Below are 13,450 nucleotides of genomic sequence, written 5' to 3' on the forward strand. Positions count from 1 at the left end.
TGGGCTGCTCTGTCCTGGATGGTGTCGAGCTTCTTGAGTGTTGTTGGAGCTGCACTCATCCAGGCAAGTGGAGAATATTCCATCACACTCCTGATGGTGGAAAGGCTTTGGGGAGTCAGGAGGTGAGACACTTGTCACAGAATACCCAGCCTCTGACTCGCTCTTGCAGCCACAGTATTTATGTGGCTGGTCCAGTTAAGTTTCTGGTCAATAGTGACCCCCAGGATGTTGATGGTGGGGGATTCGACGATGGTAATGCCGTTGAATGTCAAGGGACAGTGGTTAGACTCTCGCTTGTTGGAGATGATCATTGCCCGGCACTTGTGTGGCACGAATGTTACTTGCTACTTATCACCCGAAGCCTGAATGTCATCCAGGCCTTGCTGCATGTGGGCATGGACTTTTCATTATCTGAGGAGTTGCAAATGGCACTGAACACTATGCAGTCATCAGCGAATATCCCCACTTCTGACCTTATGATGGAGGGAAGGTCATTGGTGAAGCAGCTGAAGATGGTTGGGCCTAGGACACTGCCCTGAGCAACTCCTGCAGCGATGTCCCGGGGCTGTGATGATTGGCCTCCAACCACCATAACCATCTTCCTTTGTGCTAGATATGACTCCAGCCAGTGGAGAGTTTTCCCCCTGATTCCCATTGACTTCAGTTTTACTCGGGCTCCTTGATGCCACACTCGGTCAAATGCTGCCTTGATGTCAAGGGCAGTCACTCTCACCTCACCTCTGGAATTCAGCTCTTTTGTCCATGTTTGGACCAAGGCTGTAATGAGGTCTGGAGCTGATGTGGCCCTGACAGAACCCAAACTGGGCTTCAGGGAGCAGGTTATTGGTGAGTAAGTGCCATTTGATAGCACTCTTAATGACACCTCCCATCACTTTGCTAATGATTGAGAATAGACTGATGGGGCGGTAATTGGCCGGATTGGATTTGACCTGCTTTTTGTGGACAGGACATACCTGGGCAGTTTTCCACATTGTCGGGTAGATGCCAGTGTTGTAGCTGTACTGGAACAACTTGGCTAGAGGAGCGGCTAGTTCTGGAGCACAAGTCTTCAGCATGTTGTCAGGGCCCAGTGCGCTCAGCCGTTTTTTGATATCACGTGGAGTGAATTGAATTGGCTGAAGACTGGCTTCTGTGATGATGGGGACCTCAGGAGGAGGCCAATATGGATCATCCACTCAGCACTTGTGGCTGAAGATGGTTGTAAACGCTTCAGCCTTGTGTTTTGCCCTCGCATGCTGGGCTCCATCATCATTGAGGAAGGGGATATTTATGGAGCCTCCACTATTCATGGTGCTTGCCAATGTACCAAGCATTTCTGTGTGCAGGCCCATCACTCTTCTTCTGAAGACCAGCCCATCGAAGCCCTCATCTGAGTCCTGTGCAGCAGAACGTGTGTGTGACCTTTCCCTCCAGGGAGTTGCCACCTGAGCTACCCTTTCCCCCTGCCCTGGCTGCAGGTCACTCGTGCCCAGTGACTCACCTCGTGCAGACCCTGCCTCTATACTACCCTCTAATGTACACGCAGTGCTTTCGGAGCTGGTGCCTGCGAGTGTCAGATCGAGTGACAGTGTCTCTTCTTCTCGATCACTCTCGTCCTCTTGCTCTTTTTCCTGCACAGGTTGGGTTGGTTGGACTTCTCGGGAATCTGAAAGGAGAAAGGCACAAGGGTACGGTTGTGGTGAGCGGAGGTGGGGGGTGGGGGAGCAAGATGTGCATGTTTACATCATCAGCAGCTTGTAAATCAGAAGAGATTGTGGGATGGGGGAAGTGGGATGTGAGAAGGAAGATTATGTATGAGCATACCGTCGTCATCAAAGCTTTCAGCCTCGTCCCTCGCCACAGCCTCAGTGACGGCCCCTCCAATAATGTCTAGCACCGTCTCCTCCAGCTGGGTCAGGAGATGCAGGCGCGCCCGTCCCGTGCCGGTGCTGTTGCCTGTTGTGTGCCACCGTGGTCTACAAGAGAAAGGGAAGTGTGTCAGTGAGTGTGGTGCAATGTATTTGGATGATGTGCCTGTCATGGTTTCAATACTGACATTGTGTGCAAGGTGAGAGATGTGGGTGTGAGACTTGCAGCAGTGGTAAGTATGTGAGGGTGAAGTGATGCTATCAATGTGAGGTATGAGTTGTGATCTCCCATAGAGATTGTTGGTGAGCGATGGGGGTGTGGTGCATTGAGCAATATGCGAGGTTAGTGGTGCAGTTGGTGGGAAACGGCATTTGAAGATGCATTCACTGACCTTGACTGCTCGTGTGAGATCATTAAACTCCTTTTGGCACTGGATATAGGTCCTCGGGACAAGACTGGTGGCAGTGACCACTTCAGCAATCTGCTCCCACTGCCTTCTGACTGTGAGTCTGGAGCCCCCTGAGGGTAGAGGACCTGTTCCCACCGTTTGACCCCCTGCACTAAAGCTGTCAGTGTTGCGTCGGAGAACCTTGGTGCCTTTTCTCTGCCCTGTTGAGCCATAACTGAGTGACAGTTGTCTTGACAACCAGTTCAATGAGCTGCTGAATGCAGAATGCACCTCCCCTTTAAGAGGTGCAGACTGCGTTTAAACTAAAGTCTGGCTTTAAATAGAGCTAACCTCGCACGGACTTGGGGCCTCATGCTGAGTGCTCAGCCACTCAGCAGCACTGGGCTGCACGCATCAATCATCTTAATTAGTAGGCAGCATGAAAGTCGCGTGCCGCCTGAACTACTTTCAACAGGCGCGGGTACAATGGCGCATCGTGTTCCCCGCGCTCCTTTTTGAGTCTAATCGAATTTTTACCTTTAGATCTTTGGGTGGGGTGAGGCCATCACGGGAGAGGAGAGCACGGCGCCGGGCCGACAGCGAGCTGGAGGAATTTTGTGGGCCCGGGGACGGTGGGGGGAGCACTTGCCCAACAGAATTTGAACTAAAACCTACCGACTGAGGAGAGATCCACAGCAGTCCCCTTTAAAGCTTTGTCCACCGGCATTTCAAAATTGGGGTAAGGTCCCATGTACGTCTGGGTCGCCCATTTAGAGGCCTCAATCAAAATGGTGGCGGGCGGGAACCGAGCAAGAATGAAATGGTCAATTAATCGCCATGATTTTCGGGGCATTACCACCCTGTTCCTGCCATCGCGTGAAAGTCACCCCAGTGTCTTTACAACTTCTATGCTATTTGTTCTTGGAAAACTACAGCAGGCAAATTTTTGAGATATCACCGTCAGCAATATCTCTTTAATCGGCGTTAGCAATATTGGATATGGCTGCCTACAATAGACAAGCTGACGGATGAGGTGGATGGGCGAGGCTGAGGTACGTGTATTGCTTTTCTGTCACACATTAAAGATTTTCTTACGTTTCGGTTCTATGGTTGTCATTTTTTAAATCAACACGGTATCAACCAATAACTGATGGTCATAACTTGTGACTGAAATGAGATGCAACTGGATTGACTCCAGACAAAAAATAAATGAATGCATCAAGAGAATATACAGTCCCACATGAGCAGATTTGGTGTGCAGGCCTCGCTGGTTGGAATATCCCTCGTGAGGCCGGTAACTATGGTAACTCAAACATACAAAAATGGAACTGAAGTGTAAGTGTTCAGATCAAATTATAAATACAGTTAATAGAAATCTAATAATTTCCAATTTCCACACATTATGCGTAATTTAACTGTAATGAGTCATTATACATTTGTTAGTTTTGCCATTATTTTTGCCTTCATATCCTCTCAAACGTCTCCTATACAGTATTTAAAGTCAGTGAATTCTATGATGGAAAATAGGCTCTTAAAAATTCTCTACGTACAGAGGTGATGATCTAAGACTGTGCTAATAAATGCATGTTACAGAAATCTCAAGTGCCACATGCACTGATTAAGTGTAATGAAAAAGGACATTGTGCGACCCATCTACACAATCTGCTAGATATATAGATATGTGAGAAGCGCTTCCTCGTTTTTTCTCAGAATAGCTTCTCCAAATTGCAGTCCCACATGCAACAACTCTTCAATTATCGTCTCGCAGTTGTGGCAAGTGAGAGGAAGTCAAGAGATTACGATTAAAATGGAGCTAATTTCCCATGTCGCCCACATTATGAACCTATTATGAATAGATACACCATTTGCATGGCAAATACAACACAAATTGTACAATGCAATGTGGAGAGACTAGAGAAATTGGGGTTGTACTCCTTTGAGCAGAGAAGGTTAAGGGGAGGTTCAAAATCATGAATGGTTTTGATAAAGTACATAAGGAGAAACAGTTTGACAATGGCCATAGGGTCGGTAGCCAGAGGACACAGATTTAAGGTAACTGCCAAAAGAGCCAGAGGGGAGATTGTGATATATTTGTTACGACTTCACAAACACACAGACACCAAGATGGCTGTTAACGCAGGAACTTGTCAGGTGACCTGTCACTTGATGTCTTTATTGCATTTACAGCAATGGCTGCATTACCACAGTAGTCCACTAGGTGGCGCAGTAGTCCTCTAGATGGAACTATATTATACTTCTCCCTCCTTAATGAAGACGTAATTATAACCAGCATTCATCATACTTAACTTGCATGGTTATACATAGCAAAAGATATGGGGACCGAATTTAATCAAGGCCTCCACCCGCCCAACTGCCGCCCAAAGTGCTGCCGATGGCCAGCGAGGTACCAGACGGTACTTTTGGCGAGGTTTTCATCGCCGAGGTCCCTCGAAGGTCAGCGGGCGGAAAATCAACGACGTACGCCGCCAGTCTGGACGGCAGCGGGCGGGAGCTCTCATTCTCGGCGGCAGAGGCACTTGACGCCCAAGTGCCACCGAGGATGGAGTCGGGCCCTCGGAGGGTTGAAGACCTAAAAATAGAAATCATCAACAAAAAAAAAAAGAAACATCTGGGGACCTTCAGGGGACCCCATCCAGGTAAGTACCTGTACCGAAATAATTTAAAAACATTTCTCTTACCTTTTTTACAGGATCGTGACACTTAGCATTGAGGACAGAGCAGCCTCCATGCAGCGGTTCCCGCGACTCCCGCCGACTCCCACCGACTCTTGCCCACACAAATCTGGCATCTCGCCGGGCAGGAGGTCACTTATGTGCATCGGCCGTCCGCTGATGTCGGCGGGCGCTTCCCGACGGCTCTCCCCTCCCACCCGCTACAGGCCACATCGAATGTGGCACTGGGCGGTTCGAGCAGAGGAATGTCGGCAGCAGTGGGCGGTAACTTGATCAATTTCGGCCCCATGGATTTATTATATTTACAAATCAAACTTAAATACTGGTTTCTGTTTCGAAGAGGATACCTTCGCTCTTGAACAGTACCTTCCAAACATGGTGTCGAACTTAGACTCATTCTAGGCTGATCCTGAGGAAAGTTTTCCTCCAAGGTAAAACCCTTGATTTACATTTGAACTCTCTGCAACTTCAGACAGTTTGTCTGCCTGATTCAGACTCAGACTTAAATTCTGACTTTCTCTTGGGCTTGTTTCTAGTACATCTGATACAGAATTTGCTACTGGTACTTTATTTGTTTATCTGGAGTCTATCTGATGAGACAATCTGATGAGTCAGAAACAATCAAATAATTCCAACTTTCAACTCCTTCTATATCTGTAGGTAAAATATGATCAATGTGAACAAACCTACCCTTTCCATGCTCAAACATCTTGTCCAAATATGTTCGAGGACCACATATCTTCACTACTCTTCCTGGTAACCTCTTTAACCATTTATGGTGATGGTTCTTCACTCTCACCTTCTGATTTAATTTCACACTTCTCTCTCTTACTCTACCTTTATCATGATTCTCTTTACACTCACTGGCACTGAGAGTGCGTGAAGCAAAAGCAATTGGTCTCTCCTCCCCACTACATAGTATATGAGCGATCACTGCCCCAACTCCATATGGAGAGGCGTCACGTGCTAGCTTGATCGCCTTAGATAGGTCATAATGAACTAACATGGTGCTCTCTCGGCCTTTTGGCTAAGACCAAGTGTAGTATCTGTTCTTATCAGTTTGATATCCCCTATGGGGACCTGATATTAAATTGTTTTTTGGACAGGGAGCTGGAACAGGGGCTTGCCCCGTCCACTCCATGCACCGATCTGGTATTGCAATATTTCCAGGAACGGTGCAACTTCGCCTCTCGGCCTTTTGACCTAAGATCAAATATATTGGCGCAAAGTGATCTTTGGCATTAGAGTTGATCTGGAAAGAAATTGGACATTAAAAAAAAACATGGTGCTCTCTACCAACTGGCTTTTACACTCCTTGAATGCTGCATCACATTCTCTGACCACTTCCAATGGACCTGTTTTTTCAACAGCTCATTCAGTGGATGTAACACTGTAGCCAAATTTGGTGGGAACTTCCTATAATAGCTCAAAAGACCCAAAATGATTGATGTTCAGTGACATTCTTGGGAGTGGGTGCATTTCTGATTGCATCCAGCTTTACCTTGGTTGGATGTAAACCATCTTTGTCTACTCTGTGCCCTAAGTACTCCACTGAATTTTGAAATAACGGACACTTGTGAGGAGTCACTTGTACTCTGTGCTTCTCGAGCCGTTTGAGCAATATAAGATTCTGAATTTGCCTGTTTGGTGCTGAAATTAATATGTCATCCAAATAACATACTACCCCTTCAATGCCTTGAAAAATCTGATTCATCACCCCTTGGAATATGGCGGGGACGGAAGACACTCCAAATAGTAGCCTATTAAATTGATACAGGTCTAGATGAATATAACTTGGACTCCTCATCAAGTTCAAGTTATAAGTAGGCATTTGTAAGTTCCAACTTTGAGAAGATCTGCCCACCTGTCAGCGCTATGAACAAATCTTCTACATTTAGCAATGTACTGGGGAGATTAACCTGGTTTATGATTTATTTATAATCACCACACAACCTTACCTTACCATCGGACTTAGGTACAACAACAATGGGTGTAGCCCAATTACTTAGATCTATCTTAGAGATAATGTTCTCAGTCTCTAGTCTTTTGAGTTCTTGCTCAACTTTCTCCTTGAGTGCTGGTCTAGCATCCCTGACACTTGCCTTGTAGCCTTGGATCGGACTGCCTGTTTCGCAGAACACCTTCAGATACTTCTTGATGATATCATCCTTCAATGCAAATCTCGTGTCAACACAAAAAATCTCATTCCAATCCAGCTTCAGTAATCCCAACCAATTTCTACCTAGTAAGGCAGGCTTGACTCCTGCCACCACTAAGAGAGGCAAGCTCTGAAATTGATCCTTGTATTTCACTGGTACGGTGATACGACCTACCGCAGGAATTTGTTCTTCTGAGTAGCTTCACAGCTCTATCTTGGATTTCTCCAGTGGAAAATCATGCAATTTGTCAAGATATAACGATTCTGGTATTACGCTCACGGATGCACCAGTGTCAACTTCCATGGGTATCTTGGTTCCTGCAACATCTATTTGGATGACCATACTTTTCAAATCGCTGTTAGATACCCTCATGCTTCTGATGATGTGTATCTCTTCATCCTGTTGCTTTTCTTCCATGCTATGTACTTTCTGGGAATTTCTACTTATAGCCTTGAAAGTTGGTTTACTCGTCAGTCGGCATGCCTTCACAAGATGCCCAGTTTTCATGCAGAAGAAACACTCTGCCTTCATATATGGACAACCTTGAGCAATGTGTTGCACCAGACACCGATAGCACGACTTCAATGCTCTGTTACCATTAACCTGTCACCTGATGTCTTTATTGCATTTACAGCAATGGCTGCATTACCACAGTAGTCCATTGGGTGGAGCAGTAGTCTACTAGACGGAACTATATTACAGAGATGAGGAGAATTTTTTTTAAGCAGCGAGTTGTTATGATCTGGAATGGGTGCTGGCAGCAGATTCAATAGTAGCTCTTAAAAGGGAATCGGATAAATAGTTACAAAGTAAAAATTTACAGCGCTATGAGGAAAGGGCAGAGAGCCAGCACAGGCACGATGGGCCGAATAAGCTCCTTCTGTGCTGTATGACTGAATGATTCTATTAATGCAGCAAATGTTATCGCTCAAAATGAAATGCTTTTATTTGTCCTTGTCACTGAATACTGGTATTAGGTGGTCCCAAGTAAGCAGTGGCTTCTTTCTAAGTTTTGATAGCACTCTAGTTTTGATACGGGTCAAGGTAAAGCCGAGCTGGTCAGTATTGGTCATTACTGAACAGATCTCCTGTGGCCTTGCTCATGGTGAGTCAGAGGATGTGCTGCTTCACAATGACAGGAGTATAACGATACTCTGTCATGCACATCGCATTCATTTACAGTACTAGTCAACCTCCCGTGGCAGTGCACACGTGTCATCTTCAGGTGAACGGTTAAGGGTTAACTGTACCAAGGCATTCAGGCATAATTCAGTGTCCTTAGGAAGTGTCTTAAAGAAGGAAGGAAGGAAGTAATTAAGTAAGGGAAGCAGAAAAAAAGGAAAGCAAGAAGGAGAAAGGAAGGAAGGAAGGAAAGAAAGCAGACAGGGCTTCGGTTTATCATCTCCTCTGAAAGACGGCACTTCCGACAGTGCGCACTCCCTCAACACTTCACTGAGGGTATCAGCCTAGATGTTGTGCTCAAGTCTCTGGGGTGCTACATGAACCCACGACCTTCTGACTCACTGAGCCACAGCTGGCACCGGACCACTGCACTGTGAGGGACTGGACCAGTGGGTGACAGGGAAGGCTGTGAGCTCGAGCCTCCTCAAGGCTCATTCCAGCCACTCGCCCAGCATGTCGACAACAGACTAGAGAGATTATTGTATATTGGAGGCCAAGGCCTCTCTGGCCTCTGAGTATTCACACGCGATACTCTGACTGAGCTCTGGACCTGTGCTGCTGATGCTCCATGGCAACCTGCAGTGTAGACGACCATCCATTGACAATTACATCGATAGGCTGGTGAACTCTTCCGTACTCATAGCTGGAGCAGGAGAGCAACGGCAGCGAAGAGGGACGTCACCAAGATCCAGGTCAGTGATTGGAGCGTGGGCAGGTACAGCAGGAGCGGCAAGATCGGGGCGAAGGAGCGGCGAGAGACTGTAGAGGGACGTAATCGTGGCCCAGGAGAGGCGTGAGTTCAGGGCCCAGGAGAGGCGAGGGCCCAGGGGCAGCACGGGCCAGCCCACACTGCGATATGTGTGCACACTAGGTCCATGCAGCAGAGCTGGTCTCCAGTTATCTTGGTTAATCCTTGCCATTGGACCAAGACCTAGCTCTGTCAAGCCCGTGTGGTGGCTGGTGTGCAATGGCCACCGCACATTAAAAAAATCCACGCACAGGCATCTTCCTCCCTTCAGGATGTAGTTCAGGATCTGGAATACTAGGTCCTTCATTGAAACACCTGTGAACTCATCCTTTTTTGGCGTGGAAGCAAGTCATCCTGGTTTTGAGGGACCGCCTATGATGATGATGACTCATAGCCAGACCTTGCAGTGCATTTTGTAGAGGCTCAAATGACTCCTTCAGATACACCAGAGTGATACCAGGGCTTAGGGGTTTAAATTATAAGGACATGTTCCATAAACTTGGCTTGTATTCCCTGGAGTTTAGATGATTGAGGCTTAATCCGATCGAGGGGTTTAAAATGTTAAAAGGATTCTATAGTTTAGATATAGAAATAATATTTCCTCGTGGGGCAATCAAGAACAAGGGGATGTAATCTTAAAACTAGAGCGAGGCCATTTTGGAGGGAAATAGATGCTGGGGACTAAGTGGAGCTTTCAAGACTAAGACCGATGGAGGCTAAATTGGATAGCCCCCGAAAACGGGCACAGGAATCGCGATGCGTGATTATACCGCGCCCGTTCAATGTAATGCAGCCAGCTTGTGCTGCCTGCTCATTATCATGATTTCTGCGTGCAGCCAGTGTTAACTGCACTGTTCATTGGCTGTACGCATCAGCAGGAGGCCCAGTATCATTACTTGCTAGCACTACTTAAAGCTAGCCTGCACTGCTTAAAGCTAGCCTGCACTGCTTAAAGCTAGCCTGCACCTCTTAAAGGGAAGGTGCATTGTGGCTGCAGGAGGTGCTGACCTCATTCAGAATAGTGTGCTGTGCAACAAAGAGCAATGGCTGATCATGGGAGGGAACCTACAGCAAGGTTTTCCGACGCTGCACTGGAGGTCTTGGTAGAGGAGGTGGAAAGGAGGAGAGATGTCCTGTATCTGCAGGAGGTGAGAAGGCGGTGGGAGACGATAGCTGCAGAGGTCAATGCCAGGAGTTTAGACCCACAGCCTGGATGCAGTGCCGCAAGAAGTTTAATGATCTCACACGGGTGGTCAAGGTCAGTGGATGTATCTTTAAATGCCATATCCTATCAACTGCACCACTAGCCTCACACACTGCTCAATGCACCACTCCCCCATCACTCACCTACCAACAATCTCCATCAATCAGGACTCATACCTCACATTCATAGCTTCACCTCACCCTCACACACTCAGCACTGTTGCAAGCCTTACACCCACATCTCACAGCTTGCACACAGTGCCAGCTATTCAACCATGACAGCTACATCACCCAAACGTATTGCACAACACTCCCTGACACACTTCCCTCTCTCATGCAGGAGAAGGTGCTGCACAACCATAGTGGTTATGTTACTGGACTAGTGATCCAGAGGCCTGGACTAATGATCCAATGACATGAGTTTGAATCCCACCACGGCAGCTGGGGAATTTAAATTCAGTAAATTAAATAAATCTGAATAAAAAGCTAGCGTCAGTGATGGTGACTATGAAACTACCGATTGTTGTTAAAAATCCATCCGGATCACTAATGTCCTTTGGGGAAAGAAATCTACCGACATGTGACTCCAGACCCACAGCAATGTGGTTGACTCATAACTGCCCTCTGACATTGACATGGCCTTGCAAGTCACTCAGTTGTACCAAACCACCTCAAAGAACAGCAGTACAAGAAGGCGGCTCACCAGCACCTTCTCGAGGGCAATTATGGATGGACAATAAATGCTGGCCTTGCCAGCGCCGCCTACATCCCATGAATGCATACATTTTATAAAACAACCGGAGGCGGCAGGAACTAACCAGAGCGGGAGAGGTGGGCCTGCTGATCGAAACCCCATGGAGGTGACGGTGTTGGCCGTTATTGGAAGGGCCATTGCTGAGGCCCTGACCAGCGGCAGGGGCTGAATCCATTGAAGCTGACGCTTTCCTCATACCCAATCCTCCTTCTCACATCTCACTTCCCCTCATCCCACAATCTCTTCTGACCGAGAAGCTGCAGATGGTGTAAGCATGCACGTCTTCCTTAATCCTCTCTCCTCACCACAACCTTTTCCTTGTCCCTTTTTGCTTTCAGATACCCAGGCAGTGAAGGAAGACCAGGAAGACAGAACATCACTTGACTTCACTCACAGCCACCAGCCCAGATACTGGCACTGATTGCCTCTTAGAGGACAGCTTAGAGGTGAGACCTGCACATGGTGAGACACTGGGCCCAAGTGCGCTGCAGCCAGGGCAGGGGAGAAAGGATTAGCACAGGTGCCAGCTCACCGGAGGGCGAGGTCGTACACGAGTTCCGCTGCAGAGGACTGGGATGAGAATTTCGATTGGCCAGGCGACAGAAGAAGTCTGATGGGTGTACACGGCCAAATGCTTGGTGCATTGTCAGGCCTGCCAGAAAGCCTGTGTTCAATGTCAAGCAGCATGGAGGAGTCTGGCACCAACTTGGCACAGGGCTTTGGGCAGAGCTTGGAGCTCATCCTTTCCAGCATGGAACGGGTAGCCAACTCCATCAACACACTTGTGGACCCAGCCATGATGCAGCGTCTGATGCTGATGCCTCAGCTTCCATTGCAGCACAAGCAGAAACCACCCAAAGTCTGAGCACTGCAGTGGAAACTCAGACTTCTGTCTCACAGGCTCAGCCTGCTGCCAACATGGCTGTGGATACCCGTGTTCGAAGGGCTTGCAGGGAGTCACTGCAATCCATCAGTCTGTCCTCCAACAGATTACTCGGATTGCTGAGGCGCTGCCCCGGGGGAGTGGCAGTGGCTCCATGGAGCATGACCCTGCTGTCCTCTCTCAGAGTGACAGCATTCATACTTCCACCACTGCCACTCCGCCAGTGCCCTTTGCTGTTGCCTGTCAGCCAGACAGCCCAGACTGCTGCCACCCAGGCCGAGGTGGTGCAGTCTGAACCTGAGCCTTCTAGGTCCAGAGCTGCTCGAGGTCATTCTGCAAGGCCATCTGCATTCTCCCCACTGAGTCAGCAGCTCTCCACCAGCTGTGCTGCAGCCTCTGGGGTAGCACTGGGTAGCAGCACCAGGACAGGCAAAGGAATGCACAAGGGAGATTCGTTGACTTTGTATGCAATATTGCATGATTTAATTTATAAATTTGGGTCAGAATGTGTATTTTGTGCTGGCTTTTAGTTTTGCATTGTGGCCAAGAGGATGAGATGGTCAGTGACAGAGGGAAGGAAAGGAGTGTGGGAATGTAGGTGAATGGGGAATGGGACTTGTGGTTACTGGAATCGCACTTGAATTAGTTCTTCACTTACAGCCCGGGCAGAAAGGGACTGGCTAGGTTGCAGCCTCCCTCCCTCTTCCTCTTCTTCCGCCTTCTCCTCGTGCTCCTGCTCCTCACCTTCTCGCCTGATCGGTGGTGGCTAGGGCTGTTCCCTCATGATGGGGACGTTGTGCAACAGGCAACAGACCCACCACGAATCTTGAGACCCACTCTGCAGAGTACTGCAGGGCTCCTCCAACACGGTCCAGCACCGGGATCATTGCTTCAGCACGCCAGTGGTTTTCTCTGTTACATTCCATGTGGCACACATTGTGTACATGCTGCGCACACGTGCGTGGGCTGCAAACCGCAGTCATGAGCCATGTCAAACATAAGAACATCAGAAATAGGAGCAGGAGTAGGCCATATGGCCCCTCGAGCCTGCTCCGCCATTTAATACGGTCATGGCTGATCTGATCATGGACTCAGCTCCACTTCCCTGCCCATTCCCCATAACCTCTTATTCCCTTATCGGTTAAGAAACTATCTATCTCTATCTTAAATGTATTCAATGTCCCAGCTTCCACATCTCTCTGAGGCAGTAAATTCCACAGATTTACAACCCTCTGAGAGAAGAAATTCCTCCTCATCTCTGTTTTAAATGGGCAGTCCCTGATTCTAAGATCACGCCCTCTAGTTCTAGTCTCCCCCATCAGTGGAAACATCCTCTCTGCATCCACCTTGTCAAGCCCCCTCATAATCTTATACGTTTCGATAAGATCACCGCTCATTCTTCTGAATTGCAATGAATAGAGGCCCAACCTACTCAACCTTTCATAGAAACATAGAAACATAGAAAATAGGTGCAGGAGCAGGGCATTCAGCCCTTCTAGCCTGCACCACCATTCAATGAGTTCATGGCTGAACATGAAACTTCAGTACCCACTTCCTGCTTTCACGCCATA

At 48.0% G+C, this 13,450-nt stretch overlaps 1 pseudogene; it reads left to right on the forward strand.

Annotated features, from left to right (window-relative positions):
- The first annotated feature begins 5,960 nt into the window (after nt 1-5,960).
- Nucleotides 5,961-6,136, forward strand: LOC139267681 (U2 spliceosomal RNA; annotated as a pseudogene).
- Nucleotides 6,137-13,450: the final 7,314 nt, after the last annotated feature.

Source organism: Pristiophorus japonicus, chromosome 7 (assembly GCF_044704955.1).
Source record: "Pristiophorus japonicus isolate sPriJap1 chromosome 7, sPriJap1.hap1, whole genome shotgun sequence".
Classification (NCBI taxonomy): Eukaryota; Metazoa; Chordata; class Chondrichthyes; family Pristiophoridae; genus Pristiophorus; species Pristiophorus japonicus.